Below are 16,066 nucleotides of genomic sequence, written 5' to 3'. Positions count from 1 at the left end.
AAGTTCTCTCAGAAAGTGAGAAACATGCTATTCTAACAGGTCTGAGTTTATTGTTATCTGTTGGTAGGAATATGTCCTATTTATGAAATAGAGGAGATAATACAAAATACTGTGCAAATGATGCTGCAATGTGCTAATTTAAATGTAGAGGTTTTATTTTATTTGCTGTCTCCTTAGAAATATGCTGTCATTCCTGTTTGCTTAGGTGTATTTTGAAAATTATTTAAATCCTATTGAATAATGGCTTGAACCACCTATTCCTAAAATATTTCATGACTCCTATTTTTTCCCAGTTTTCACTCACCAAATACACAAATATAGGCATTAAAAAGCAGTTGATACTTTATATATATATATGTTCATTGGATATGACCTTATGTTTTACGTATCTTAAGTAAATGTCCTGAATATTAGGCTGTTATGAAATCTATTCCACTTCGTACAAGTATTACATATTTTTTGGAGTGAGGATTTGAACCAGAATATCCTGTAACCAGCACACATAAATCTAGTCACTTTTGCTATCCCAGATTGACCTGCGAGAAAATTTTCTATCATCTTGAGTAATTCCTAGCTTACGCACTGCTATTACATGAACAATGGCGATAACTCTCAAGATACTGCTATGTCCACATCTCTGTTTTAAAGTCTTCTCATCATTCCTTCTTCCACATGCCCTTCTTCACAGAAAGGAAGTTTTTTTAATGTGAATTTTTGTGGTTAATTGTGAGGAGGACTGGAACCACCCCATATATTTGTATAATTAATTGTTTTGACATAATTGTGGCTTCTGAAGTGCCTTGTGAGTTTTGAGCCTGCTCAAGAGTGCAAGTTCCAGCCATGAAACCACCCTTACACATGCTGAACTACTGTTATCTGCGTTCTGCCATCCTAGGCAATGGGATGGTGAGTCCCCTTCAACCCAAATGCGTGTTAGTGCTCTTTATAAGGTCTGGGATAAGCTGGCAAAAATGAAGCTCTGGAGCTGTGTCAGTAATTAAGTATTATGGCAGTTAAGAACCAAGAAAACCCCTGGCCACTAAAACCAGAAAAGGGACTACTAAGGAACTGAAAAGAAAGCAACAAAAATTTCCAAAATTTCATATATAAGCAGCACACTGAAAACAACTTGCTCATAGTCGTAACTTCCAACCAGGAATGGCAGCCTATAAACAAAAAAGGAAAACGGACAATTTAACAATGTTATAAGCAAAGACTCTTGAAAGCACATTGAAATAATCAGTGTGATCCATTAGTCACCATTTCAGAACAACTTGTTAGGAGCACAGGTACAGCAGTGCACGGTGCAGTTCTTCCATCAGTATCTCCCCTCCCTTTTGTCATCCCTTTTGTACATGGGTGCTGTTGCACCTCATAACTTGGGCTACTATGGCAGCTATTTTTACACCAGGCAGAAACGATAACAATATATGGACTAGAATGGTCTCCAGAGGTCCCTTCCAACCCCTATCATTCTGTGACTCTGTGGTATGTTTTATGGCTTTTACTAGTGGATGAACAGGTGTCACAATGTAACCTATATGCTGATGGCAGCAGTTAGATGCAATTTTGAGTCCATTTGGGAGGCCACTGTTGCTCTCCCCCATCCACTTTCTGTGCCTGGAGCTCCAGGTGGATGGAGGAGGCAGGACCAAAGCCATGCCAGGGGCTTAGCGTGCCCCTGGTTGTTAATCATCGATTTTGGATGGATCAGATACCAGAGCGGGTGAGCGGGCCAGTGTCCTCCCCTCCTGTGTGCGACACAGCTGGCTTCTGTCAGATCAGGTGTGGGCACTGGTAGCCCAACATACAGCCTGAGCTACTACCAGTTGCATACATAGATGGTATTTAAGTTCACTTTTATGTGTGTTCTTCACGCTGCATCATAGACCAGCCAGCATTCATTAGCTCGCTGCGAAGTGCCCTTGGATTGCCAACAGTTCCAAGATGTCAGCCTGGCAGTCAGTGGCCTGGCTGAAATTGATTTCTAATTAAGGTGAATGTATTGCTGCTCTGCAGAGCAGGTGGGCAAGGTCCAAGTGATTGGCCTTTTTTCGGCCAAGAGAGATATCGAGGTGCTGGAGCGAGTGCAGAGGAGGGCAACGAAGCTGGTGAAGGGCCTGGAGAATAAATCTTATGAGGAACGACTGAAGGAGCTGGGACTGTTTAGTTTGAGGAAGAGGAGGCTGAGGGGAGACCTCATCGCTCTCTACAACTACTTGAAAGGACACTGTAGAGAGGTTGGTGCTGGTCTCTTCTCACAGGTAATTAGTGATAGAACAACAGGCAATGGGTTCCAGCTGCAGCAGGGTAGGTTTAGACCGGACATTAGGAAAAAAATTCTGTTCTACAATTCTCTGAGCATTCTTGCACTTCCCTCTCCCTCTCTGTTTTTCCTCCCTACCCACCCCCGCATTTTGACTAGTTTATACTGAATCTGTTGATCTGCTAAGCCACGGTACTTTTTGATATACCTAGTCTTCTCGGATTTCAAAGAGAGGGAGAATGAGTGCATGTATTTCTGTATTAAATAATGTAGTAATCATAATTTAACATTTTTGAATCTTCAGGAAAATATTGGGGTAGGGTAAATACTATTCTTGAGTGAAAGAAAATAACCTAAGATTATGCCTGCAAGTACTTTTACTGAATCCAGTAGTTTCTTAGAACTTTATCCTAAAATTGAACTGAGTTTTGAGCCATAAAATGACAACGTTGGTTCTTCAAGTGCAGCACATGCAATCACAATGAGAAGGAGCTCTGTTTCTTTCTTTCTCCCTCGGTCTATTTTTTGCTCTGTCATATCGCATTACAGCAGTACACAGGAGAACTAATTCAGACTCTGTTCCAGCTTCTTTGACCTCTTGGATACGCCAAATATATTTTACCATTGGTGAGTCTGAACAGTAAAAGTATTTCGTTCCACCTACTTTGCACTTCAAATCCAGTTGAATAGATTCCTAGAAGAATGCAGACATTAAAAAAAATTGGCCAGGACTATTCTGAGATTGGTAGGGGTTACTTCTTAAATGAATCGCTTTTTTCCTCAAATATTTTTAAGTGTAAGTTCTTGCCTAGATATTTCACAACCTGTTCAGACACATTTTAAATACCATCAGTCAGTCTATGTACTCGGTAAGCATTTAACTAATGCTATGCAGTTAGTATGCTGTGCTAGTACTTAGCGTTCCAAAAATCACCTCTTTCCCATCCTACTAGATCCTGGTCAGTCATTAGGAAAAAAAAAAAGAGGAAACAAAAATAGAATGAACCAAAAAAAACCCATATAAAAAGAGACCACATACAAATAAACTAATTGCAAGTTTTCTTTCTGTTTTCTAATATCTGCATCTTTCACATGTGGCATACGTACTTGTTAAAGCTCCCTTCCTTTCAGTATTTCAGACTTGGTGTCTTCTATTTATGTTAAGATACCCTTGTCAGAGAGTGATTCTGTGCCTCAGCTCTCTCCACACACGTCTGAGTCTGAGCACTGGTCGTCTTTGTCCTCCTCTGGGAACAGAAGTCAGAGGATCCAGATGACAACTAGGGAAAGAGACTCCTCCATAAGCAGCATCTGGCTCTTTGGCAGATTTGTCAAGCACTTCTGCTAATGGGTTTGGATTTGCCCAGGGGTCTTTTATGTGGTTACATTGCAGATGGTCTGTCTGTTCTATCTTCTCCTTCTGAATGCTTTTATTTAAAAAAAAAAAAAAAAGGCAAAAAACTTTCATCTGATCCTCAGAATTTACGCACTCCTTTCCAGCTGATAAGGTTCTTTATGAGTCTCATAAGATGCCTGTGCAGGCTCCTTTCTTTTAGAAATCGCAAAGCTTTCCATATATCCAAACGTGTGTCTTGAGCTTTGTTGGCAATTCTGGACTTAGTTCTCCAGTTTAGCTGCCAAGTGTTATAATTTACTGTGATCTGAGTCTGTATTATTGTCAAATTTCTTTGGGAATTACTTTATGTCATTTGTAGAGCAAAGGTAACTTTACCTCCCCTTGAAGCATGAAATATACTTGCCTTCCGCTAGCCTTCCACCTTTGAAAACCTAAGTTCAAATCTGGATTTATTTAAATGTGAAAATGAGTATGATGGTCTCAATCTAATTCGTAGGGGATTCTTGTCTGTCATTTAAGAGGGGCCCAGGACTGACGCAGCGAGTCTGTGGGAAGGTATGTTTGGCAGATTTGGCATACCCAGTGCCCAAATAAATAAAGCAATTCCACGGATCGACTTTTCAGCAGAATTATTTATTGTGTGGCATGAGTGCAGAAGAGGGAAGAGAGGGAGAACGTCCTGTTTGCTGAATTTCATTTTAGTTCTGTTTCAATTTACAATTGAAACTCTGTCACTTTAATTTTTAAGGGGTTTGGGCATTTTATTTGCTTTTCAGTGTAGAAGTAATTGGCAGGTGACTAGACATAAGATCATGTTTTATTCCTGTGTTATTTCAGGCTTATGTCTTATTTTCCTTCTAATTATGTAAATTAAATTAAACAGAAAAAAACCCCTGTGCTCTCAAAGATGCAGTGCTTTTCATGACTTTCTCAAAATAGTACTAGAGAAGCATATTCATCCCCCTTAGCATTTCATTATTATACCGTGTTTCCCAACAGTAATATTTTAAAATGTGCTGAGAAAGAGGAGTAATTGAATTATAAAAAGCAATCATGTTGTTATTAATGTCTCCTGCCTCAGTGCCCTGTCTCGCAAACCTGGTTCTTAAGCACTGGGGAACCTGTGCTAAATGCAGCAAAGTTGCAGCCTTAAGTCTGCACTATGGATGTGCGTGAACTTAAAAACCAGCAACACTGCAGGAGTTTTTTCCTTTCTGCTGTGCTTTTTCCTGATTTCCTGCCCCATCCCTGGAAGTGTTCAAGGCCAGGCTGGATGGCGCTTTGAGCAGCCTGGTCTAGTGGGAGGTGTCCCTGCCCATGGCAGGGGGGTTGGAACTAGAAGATCTTTAAGGTCCCTCCCAACCCAAACCATTCTATGATTCCTCAGGACTTTGACAGAAATGGGTATTTAATGATTTTTAAAGGCTAGGTGCTCTGTCAGAAGTCACAGCGAGGTCAAACCATTTGGTGTAAGCCAGGCTTTTAGCAGAGGGATCTATAAAGGAGGGTTTCCACCGGACAGGCTGGTGTCCGGTGCTGCCGTGCGTGCGCGGGGACAGTGAGGGGCTGGAGCCGTGGCTCTGCCTGTGCCCCGCTCCCACCTCCCTGCCCGGGCAGGCAGGTGTCCCCCGGCCTGGCTGGGGTGTCAGCATGCAGGCTGAGCTGGAACGGGAGGCGTTACAGATTTGTAGCCGGTACTTGCCCCTTCTTGTGGCTCAAGGGGATAATTCGGGGGTGGGGGATTGTGCCCTAGAGTCCTCAACGACACGTCTTTATTGACTCTTAGAAAAATCACCTACTTCACCCCAAATTAAAACGGTGCATAAAAACTGCGTGTATGCTTTAAGTCTCAAATTATAAAATGACTTGGGGAAATCAAACAGCAAAGCGAAATGAAATGTAATCACTTGATATCAATTGTAAAGGTCAGCCAGCGTGAGCACATTTAGCAGGGCATCATTTTCTCTCTTGCTCAGAATAATAGAATTTGTTTTGAATGTCCTTAGTTATTAAAAGTAAATGCAATAATCTCCCTGTTCTTTTAAGTGTACAAGTAACAAGGTCTCCTGGACAAAACGAAAAGGGATGTGTGCAGCACATCTAACATACCTTGCCACCCAGAATGGTTACACCCAGCTACACCTTATTACTTAACAGGAACAATCAGATGCTGAAGCAGTTAAAGCATCAGGCAGTCGGAAAGTTGCATGTATTTGTTTTCTATTCTAAACCTAGCTCGTTGTTGTGACTGCGATTAGAGAACAGAAATAATTGCTTTTGACACAAACTGTTTTGGAGCCAAACATAATGTGCTCCACATGAGGTAAGCTACAGAATATTTGTCTTGGGAGCCAAAGTTCAGATCAGGTTTAACTTTTAAGGGGAACTTCACTGTTAAAAGTGTGATGCGTTAATGTTTCCCATGTTAAGACTGCTTGCCAATAACTCTCTGTATTCTATATTTACAAAAAAAAAAAAAAAAGATTCAGAATGTTTGCATTAAAACGTAAAGTTAGAATGGAGCATGAAAACTACAAGTTTTTGGCAACTCCTGTATTCTGCCCAGTCTGTCATCATAACTCATCCGTTCTGGAGATGGATGAAGTTCTTGCAGGCCCCTGTACTGGTGGCTAAAGAAACTACTTTGAAATGAGGTATGGTCACTCTGATACAGCAAACCTGAAAGAGCTTCTTCTCCCTTGGCTAATCCCTGACGAAGAAGAACCACGTTTCAATAACTACTTTGAAATTTATCAGACATTTCAATTCAGGGTAAGTTAGACACCACCCACGTTCTGCTATCTCGTTATGCAAATGTGAATTCAGTGAAATGTGGCTTCCCCATCCCTGGAGGTGTTCAAGGCCAGGCTGGATGGGGCTTTGAGCAACCTGGTCTGGTGGGAGGTGTCCCTGCCCATGGCAGGGGGGTTGGAACTGGATGATCTTTAAGGTCCTTCCAACTCTAACCACTATATGATTCTATGATTCATACTTACATCATGCAGTCCAGGATCCACTGAAGCCAGCAGCAAAATTCCCATCCTTTCATGCTTGATTTCCCAATTTTCAATGTGTTTAAATATTGTCTTACATGAGTAAAATTGACATTATTATATTGCAGTTAATGATGTTATTACTTTATTGCAATTAATAAATACAGATATGGATCAGACACCAATATCTGGACCCAGGTATCGCAGCTGTCTCATCTTTGGTGGTGGTGGTTATGCGGCAGGTCAAGGGAATGAGTACATTCCCCCTTGCTGAGAGTGTATCTCCATCTACTGCACAGAGAAGCCCAGAATGAGAGGTACCAAAAAGGTATATCAGATCTAAAGGGAAGAGCTCCCCCATTGCAAAAGCAGGTCTCCAGCACGCTAGCACAGGGTTTGAGGAATTAATATCCCTTTTTCTCTGAAAAAGGTAGTTGGAAGATAAGATAGTGATGAAGTTATCCCTAGAAATTCCTTTTTCTCAGGTGTGGGTGAGTACCAGGGATTTGGAGGACCTTCTGTGCTTTGGTGCTTCTTTCTGTCTCAGTCTGCCATTTACATGTGGTTTGGAAGAGGGCATTTCCTCCCATTCAAGAGCGAAGGTGCTAGAGCACCTCCATACTCATTGTCCATAGGAATCAAGGCTTCAAACAGCCCTTACAAAAGTCCTCTCATCATTCCACGTAAAAGCAGACTGTCATGCCATGAGGAACTCTGCCTTGTGTTTCTCCTGAGATGTTTTAAAGTTCTGTGCAGTAAGCAGTGTGGCTTCGAAGGCTGTGTCTTATAAAGGACAGATTAGCAACAGGCTAGTAATTGGCAGAGCTGATCATCTCCACGCTCCTCTGTATATATGAGAAATAGTCTTTGTTGCTCAAATTAGACTTAAAAACACCAAAGAAAGACTTAGTGAGATTCTCCAGTCGTTGGGTTTGTTACCTGTTCCTTACCTGCGACCAGGTCACCTGTCAGAGATGCAGAAAGGACTCTGAAATTCCCAGCAGATTTTTCGGATGGGGCTCTGGACAGTTATTCTGTTCTGCAGGAGTTGTGGCGCAGGAGGGAAGGCCACAGGCTTGCTGCTTGCGTTCCAGCCATCCCCACAGAAGTGTTTGTTATTTGTTTATGACACAGCTCATCATGTTGTAAGAACCACAGAATTTGCAAGTGCCGATCACATCTGGAAGTGATCAGAAGTGGAAAAGGGAGCTGTTGGGTGAACTGCTCTTTGAAAATGTGGCCCTGTGATCCAAAAACCTGCATTTAGGTCTTACGTATCTGTAAACTGGTAGTCTGTATTTCATGTAAGTTGGATACTTGACAGCTCCCCATGGAACTGCAGTGTCATTATCGCTTTTGATTTATGTAAATGCTCACATAATGACTTCAAAATCTACTTTAGTCACCTTTTTTTAAGTAGCCAGTTAAACATGAGTTTAACCTCTGGTGTACCTTCACATATTTTCTGTTGACAGCGGGACCAGGAACCGCGTAACGCAGCCTGTGGTCTGCGTGGCCAAGCTGGTGGCAGTGTGTGAAAGATGCCCCAGCCCGAGCTGTGGCAGGGATCCGTGGTGCCGTTGGGGCCACGCTGGGCACGGGTTTGGTGTGTGCCAGCTGGTGCTAAACCGTGCTCATCTACAGCCCAGGTCCAGGAGGGGCCAGCCTGTATGTGGATTGAGAGAACTGAGCTCCCTACTGTCCTCTCTGCTGTTCCATCAGTGCCAGGTCCTCACCGCTTATTAGTTTAGATGTTTTCTGTCTGGCTTCTGGAGTGGTTTTCTCCAACCAGCTGCCTTTTTCTTTGAGAGGACGGGAAATATCTGTTCAGACACCACATTACTTCTTGCCAGATACTTCCTCCAGCGCCTGGAGCATAGACCCTGAGCTAAAATCGTATCACATCAAACCTGTGGCTGTCACATTAGAAAAGCCCAGAAAAGAGATCTCAAAGGCTGGGATCCAGCTGGCCAGGAGGTGTTGCTCTGTGTAGCTTTGCTTTTTGTGTGTGCATCCATTTATTACATCAGAATATAATAATTTCCTATAAAAAACTATCATTTGCCTTTGTCAAATCAAAGCAGTCCCAAACTGCAGGGTGGAGAGGTGAGCCATATGGGAAAAAAGGCTTCCCATTATCTACCTTTTCAGTGACAGCCTGCCATTTCGCTAGTGTAGATCTGTGTTTTGTAACTCAAGAAATCTCCTGAGCATAGAGAGGGTGAGCTGGAAGTTTATGCTGAGGTAAATTATTTAAGAAGTTCCCCTCCCCTGCCCCCAGTTTGTCTTGATTTTTATCTATTAATTTTAATACTTGTTGGGTTTTGGACAAATGGACTACATGTCTAACAGGAGAATTCAGAAATGGTTCCTAGAAGTTACTCTATGTGTTACCCACAAGTGTCGAAATCCAAATTAATTTTACATTGTCTTTTAATTGTGTCAGGGTAATTATATTCATTCCCAATAAAAGTCAGAAAGCAGTGAGAAAATAATTTAACGTGGATTTGTGGCCAACTGAATTGCACTGGAGTAGACAGTTTTCTGTGGTTTTCTGGAAACCACATTAAATGACATTAAACTGAAATAAAATGTCTCAGTCAATCAGAAACCAGGGAAACCATACAGTTACTGACTTTTAGGCAAATAATAGCTTTCAACAATTATACAGCATGACAATGCAAGCCTTCTAAATTCGTTGCTGTGTTTGGTCATTACCGGAGCAAACCTAACCTTTTCACTTTCATTTTATTCCTCAGGTAGGAAAAGAAAATGTCAGTTTTTCTTTTCTGGCAAAAATAAACTTGAATTTGTAATCAATTATTTTTCACAGCGTTTAGTCATATTTTCTCACTAACCCATGAAGAAGAAATGCATATATCCCTTTCAGTAAAGCAACATCTGCTTATTACTGCAGCAATATCCATATGCTAGATTGACAAAAGCTATGGCCTTTGGCGTTTGCTCATGTGGTGAGAAAAGAGGGAAGCATAGATTTAAGGAAGACAAAAAATGTCTTGACACTTGTCAGGAAGCACAGAGAATCTCAAGGTGGCACAGGGTCAAAAAGGGAGGGTGATAGCAAAAGCTTAACTGGGGAAACGGGGAAGAGGGGCTGGGGAAGAATCTGCAGTGCTGTTAAAAGAAGCATCCTTTCATGCATGCCATTCACTCTGTCTAGCTGTGAATGGCATGAGGAGGCACACCACAATGCTGGCCTTTGTCACCGAGCCTGCTTGCCCACGTTCTCAGCCCAGCCCTCTGCACCAAGTGCAGCCCCGGCACTGACACTGGCTGCCTGTCAGACAGCTCTGTAAAGTAATACTGTCTGCATGATGGTTGTTTTTTTTTCTCCTGGAATTAGAGCTTGAATAACGGCGAGAAAGACAATAGGCATGGAAGCAAAACTGAGAAACAATCACAACCAGTGCCACTTCATGCCCCAAAGGATCAGCTGAGGAGTCCATCCTCTGCAAGATAAGCAGTATTGTTGAGACCCAAAAGGCTATTAAACAAAACAGTCAGTTTTGAGTTTTCCTCAAATTAGTGTCACTTCTTACTAAGAAGGATCCTCATTGCGCTTATTGCGGTCCCTGGGTAGAGGTGATTTCCCTGTGAGCTTGAACTCACGCACTGGGAAGCTGCCTGATGATATTCAAACTTACAATGAATCATCCGTGTTCATAAAAAGTCTACTACAGTACTTACTGTACACTTAGAGTTCCACAAAGCTGGACCTCATGATATTTTTATTATTTATTACCAATGTGGTACTTTTTTATCATGGTAGAAAAACGTTGATGTTTTAATTCTTTGTTTCACTAAGGTGCTCTCCCTTTGACGCCCTTTATCTGAGGCTGGTTGTAGATTGGCAGAGGAGAGGTATTTATTTATTTTTTTAATATCAAGGTGGCATTAGTTTTGCTTCTTTTTCTTACTTTTTTAATATGAAAGTTGACACCCAGCTTACAAAACCATGAGAAATAGAAATTATACAGCTAGAATCCCACCTTCCATCCCCAAATGGTTGCAAAAAGTTTAACGCTTGTTTTCTGGATTGTTAAAAAAAAAGTAATAAAATAAAACTCTGAAGAGCATTTGCTGGTGGTATCCCTATAACATGACATTTTTTACTGCTTCTTAGCACTGTATCAGATCACTTTATAAGTTAAGAAATGAGGCCTCGAGGAGAGTGGGAAGGAGGGCTTGCGAGTGTCCCGCACTAGTATTTGTTTTTAACTCTCTGGCAAGCTCCCAGGACTCGCGTGGTGGAGGGGCATGTTTTTGCGAGATTGTGCCTAGAATAGCAAAAGATCTGCTATTTTGGCCATCATTTCAGCTTGAGAAGATACACAGCGGGGGTGGGTGAGCCTGGGAAAACATGAGAGACAGTCATCTCAATGGAGAGAATTTCTCTCATTGGTTTCGCCGTTTCTTCACTACCTTTTACAGTGGCAAAAGATGACAAAGGCTGCTGTACACAGCATAAAAGCACCTGGAAAAGGAAACATTATTAACCTGTATTTAGGGTTCGTGTTGGAAATGTTACTCATTTTGAGGAGTGTTCTTAGGCTGTGTGTTGTATTACACTATTTGTCGAAGTCTTTGGTGGAAAGATGTTGGAAAGTTTTTTGTTGTGTATTTACACATTTATACACATGTATGTTTGGATATTTAGCACCAAAGAATTATTAAAAGCTTGCATGTTGATGTGTGTTAGTGTACATGTATTTGTATGCATCTGTGTATTCCCTGGAAACCTGTCCGTCACCCAGAATCCCTCTCTTCCCACCTTCTTTCTTACTGCCCACTGTAGTCTTGTAGGGCTGTTAAAGGATTGGTGTAACTTCTTTTTAATTGTGCTATTTACGGTTTGTGTAGGTGCAAGTAAACATGAAAAATCACTGGCTTAACTGTGAACGTAATGTGTAAAATACAGTTTTCTAAAAAAGAAAAAAAAAGTTGGAAAAAACCTCAAGAAATATGATGTAGCTATTGTTATTGATTGTTTTAAACTTCATTGCAGATTCATGTAGATTGTAGTGGACCGATGAGATTTCTGTATGGGCACCCATTCTGATTTCTTTGTTGGAGTGAAAGGCTTGTGTAAGCTAGTTCGGACTGCGTACGGAAGAGAGGTGGGCTTGCTAGTCATGTTCAGAACATGGCTGAATGATGTGGCTAAAAACATTTCTGTGGGAGATGGAAAAAAACCCCACCCGACTTGTCTTCAAAACTGTGTGGTTGGTCAGAGCACTGAGCTGACAGCACTGGGAAACAGATCTAGAGGAGTTTGCACCGCTCTGTTACCCAGCTTTCGTATTGTTCTAAAAGTTAATTTTAAATAAAGGGAAATTCCCTGTTTGGTTTTTTTCCAGAAGCTCCAAGGTAGCTGACATCTTAATTGGGCAAGGCTCCAGGTGTCCGTGAGAAAGTTTGGGATATGCAAGAACTGGGGTTTCAACAGGAGGGATGTAAGAAAAGCAGGGGGGAAACTAACCAGAAAAACCCAGATAACGTGGATTTTTGCCACAGTGAAGTTTAGTAAAGATTCTGGTAAAGAAAATTATGTAGAGAATTTTCCTATCAAAGAATTTTAAAAAGAAAAGTGTTTTGAAATCCTTTTAAAAAAAGTTGTTCTGATTAATTTATAAACTAAATGAAATTATTCAATGTTAAATAGCCTTTAGGTAGTCCATCTTTCAGTTCTCTTTTATTTTGGTTTTTCTGCAAATTCTGCACAGTGAGGAATTGGTATTTTTAAAATGATCTCATTATACTAGGATTTGAAGTACTTTGTTTTCAAATTAGAATATTTATTCTTTTATAAATCTTTGATAAATGATTTCATACTTTCAAACTTGTTAGTAAAAAACTTTGAAATATAGTAAAAGTAGATTATGTAGCAAATAGTTTACATTTTAAGGCATGATCTCTTCAAATAAGAAAATTACCTAAATATGATCTACTCGTAGAATTCATGAATAATCAATGGAATTTTGAGTTGTGCAAGGACATAGCTCTTAGTCCATATTTATAGTAGTTTAATTTGGAATGCAAACAGAGTTATAACAACCCAGGTTTTCTGGAAATAGACTTCAGTTCTGCTGAAGAAAAGCAGTGCACAAATGGGTATGTGAGTGTAATGAGAGAAAAAAAAAAAAACAAAACCAACCAGGACTTTCAAAAATGCAACCCTAGAATCAAGGCCTGAACTTTTTACCTTTAAGTTAATGCAAACAAAAGCTATACAGAAATACAGTGATGCAGCTCGAAATTGGGCAATCATAATTAGCCACACTTAGACCTTCCTAGGCAAGGTTGGGTTATGCTGCTGGGCTGTGCACTTCGGTGGTCTGGGATGCATCACCAGTTCTGTTCGGCTGCCCTTGTAAAGATGGGGGGCGGGGGGAAATTTTTGTCTTTGGATATCGTTCCTTAAGCAGCTTCTGAATATAGGTTAACCCTTGAAAAGTTGTCCCTTCAAACCAGGGAAGGAAATGTGGAAGGCCCAGGATTCATTCTCAGCCATCTTCCTGATACAAACCCGCTTTGATTTGCTGGGGCTGTCCACATCCAGGTTGGAGTTAAAGCCTACAAGGATCTGGGAGGCTGTTCTGTGCAAATGGGATTTTTTAGGGACTTTTCCAGTAAGCCTCTAAAATGATCCACTAAGCACGTGCAAATACCAACTTTCAAAGATTTAAAGTGTAGCCAAAGCAGAATAAAAGACAAATCCGTCTTGCCAGATTTCCGATTTTTGCTGAGGAGCTTGGAAACATGCTATCCTTCTTCAAACAAACAGTCAAGAGAAAATTAAAACATTTTACCAAGTAATCTTGTTCCTCTCAACATTTATCTTTTGATACAATTTAGCATTTTACTTAATTACTCTAAAAAATAGCCTGAGACAATGCAAGAGAGGGAAACGTAAAGCTCAGTTATGTGCCTGGCAGAGAAACAAAAAATGGAAAACAAAGTTATACGATGTAGGTTTTTAAGCAGCTTTAACAATAGGCTTTATTCTGTCTAAATTGAAACACACTGCATTTACTAAAAAACAGTCTTTAATAAATAACTGCATAAACTTAGAAGTATTAATTGGTCCTTCAGAGATCACTCTTTTTTACTTTTTTTTAGTGCAGGAAAGCACATACTGAACCTGAACCTGCTTCTGATTAAGTCAGTGAAAGCAGGACTCTGATAAACATTTAGTTTGACAAAATGAATTCAAGATGTTGGAATTATTTCATCCATTTTATTAAGCATTTTTTCTGAATTCCTCCATTCACTGAAACTGTAAGATTTCAGTAGGTCTGTTACATCTTTCCGAGAATTTTTTAGGCTAAAGGTAAACTAAATGCATCCGTAAAGGTGAATTGAATGACATCTGTTACACAGAAGGTAACGTGCACTTAAATAAATATATCACACAGGGATATATTAAAAATAATCCCTTTACTTGTTCACACAGTGTGGAGCACCCAGGATAAGTATAATGTATACACATGGTTTTGTGAAACTTTTTATTGGATTGGATATCCTTTTTATCCTTAATAGACTACCCATAAGTGCAAGATGTCTTTTACTCACCAAGAGAAAACGTCTATTTGTAAATGTACTACTTTTAAAATAGTATTAATTAATTAACTTGCCATTGCTGGCATGCTGTGGACCAGCATGCCTTTCGCTTTAGAAAACGAATATAAGGCGAATATAATACAGTTCTGCACAAAAAGTTTCATACTTTTCATACGTAAAAGACTACTCCTTTTACGAAGTCAAATTGTTTATGTTCTTTGCCAAGCAAAGGAAAACCAGTGGACTTAGTTTTCTGATTAAGAAAATCTGATTCATTTGAGTGTGAAAAGTGCGTAAGTTGGATACTTCTTAAATACACTAGTCCGGTAAATCAGTGATTTTGCTGATGAAATGTTGCTGAAGCATTTACATGTGTGGCCATGATATATGCCTGTCTGAAAAGAAATTATTGGGATGTTTATGCTAAACAAGAGAAAAAGCACATGTGAACTGTCTAAGCCTATTGTCTAAGCCTGTGAACTGCTTATTAGATATCTCCAGACTGATCATACTTGAAGAGGAAATCATGACACTTAAACTGCTAAGTGAACACGTGGGGAGTATTACACTGTATATGCAATGGAACACACATTGTTTATTTTGTGTAGCATTCTTCTGCTCCCTTAAATACATACAAGATGGAAACTCACAGACTTTTTTTAACCTTTAGCTGCCATCCTTGTACAGAAACTACTAAACAAAAACCAACGGACTAGTAAACCACTTGGGTTCGTTTTATTTCATCTAACACTGATCACATTTCCAGTAGACAGTAAATATAATGCGCTGCTGACAGATGTGTAGAAATGTATATACAATTAGATGAAGAAATCCGGGTCAAGGCAGTTCCAATCTCAGTTTATGCCTTCGCATTTCCTTGAATATGGCTATAAAATTCTTACCTGCTGATGCATGGCCTCCTGCAATATCAGCTTTCCCTTGCTCATCCAGACTGCTGCTGGGGAGGCTGCCCTGCCAGCAGAGTATCGGTGCATCTCAGGCTTCATTGGAGCATTTACTGGAGTAAACGAGATCCTTTGCTTCATGTGCCTTTGGGTGAGGCCTTGGTGCATTTTCCCAGTTGAGCTGTAGCATTTCCTACATTTCCTGGAAGAGATTCAAGACATGAGAGCTCGCAATCTGTGTCTTGGGTTAAATGAATGCAATGAGAGTCAAGCTAAAGCAGCCAGAGAGCACCGGAATTAGGAGCACAAAATGGGAGACACTTTTGTTCTGTGGGTTTTTTTAATTTTCCTTATCTTGGAGAAAAAAAAAAATAGATTCAGAGAGCAGACCCATATTTGATGGGAAGGTGGGGGGGTTTTGTTTGCTTTTTTATTTTTCCCTCTGAGGAGGATGTGTGGAGCACAGAAGATAGGCAATTTCAAAGTGAACCTTGCAATAAATACTTAAGGTGCCGGGTGTTGCCTTAACGGTTTGCCACTGATTTTCCTGGTCAGAATATAAAATACAGGAACAGTTATTCTTACTGAACTATCCTAACTGTTCATCTCTGTCCTTGCCATTTCAGTCTTCTGCAATGTAATTGGGTGTTCACAGCTCTGTAAGACAATCTTTCTGTTGGCCTTTGTAGTATACATATGGTAGATGGTTCTCCTGTTGCAGATGGGCTGGCACCTTTGCTTATACGCAGCAAAAATGTTTCTTTGGGGAAGAAATCTGTGTAATTAATTTATAAATGAAGCAAGGAATAGGCGAGAACACACTGCAAACTGGATTGCAGTTACCGGTCTAACAAGAAATGCTCCTTGTCTGCTTTGTCTGCTTTGTCTGAGAAAGGCAGGTGTGTTGTCTCTGACTGAAAGCCATCCACAGTCCCCCAGTAGAACTGTGACGCTGAAATCCTTT

At 40.5% G+C, this 16,066-nt stretch overlaps 1 protein-coding gene across 8 annotated transcripts in view; it reads left to right on the top strand.

Annotated features, from left to right (window-relative positions):
• The window catches only part of EYA4 (EYA transcriptional coactivator and phosphatase 4), a 156,080-nt gene that overhangs the window by 89,174 nt on the left and 50,840 nt on the right, over nucleotides 1–16,066 (top strand). The window lies entirely within an intron of this gene.

The sequence above is a fragment of the Chroicocephalus ridibundus genome, chromosome 3 (genome assembly GCF_963924245.1).
Source record: "Chroicocephalus ridibundus chromosome 3, bChrRid1.1, whole genome shotgun sequence".
In the NCBI taxonomy this organism is placed as follows: Eukaryota; Metazoa; Chordata; class Aves; order Charadriiformes; family Laridae; genus Chroicocephalus; species Chroicocephalus ridibundus.
Note: the sequence above shows the minus strand (reverse complement) of the source record. Positions and strands in the feature narration are given on the sequence as shown.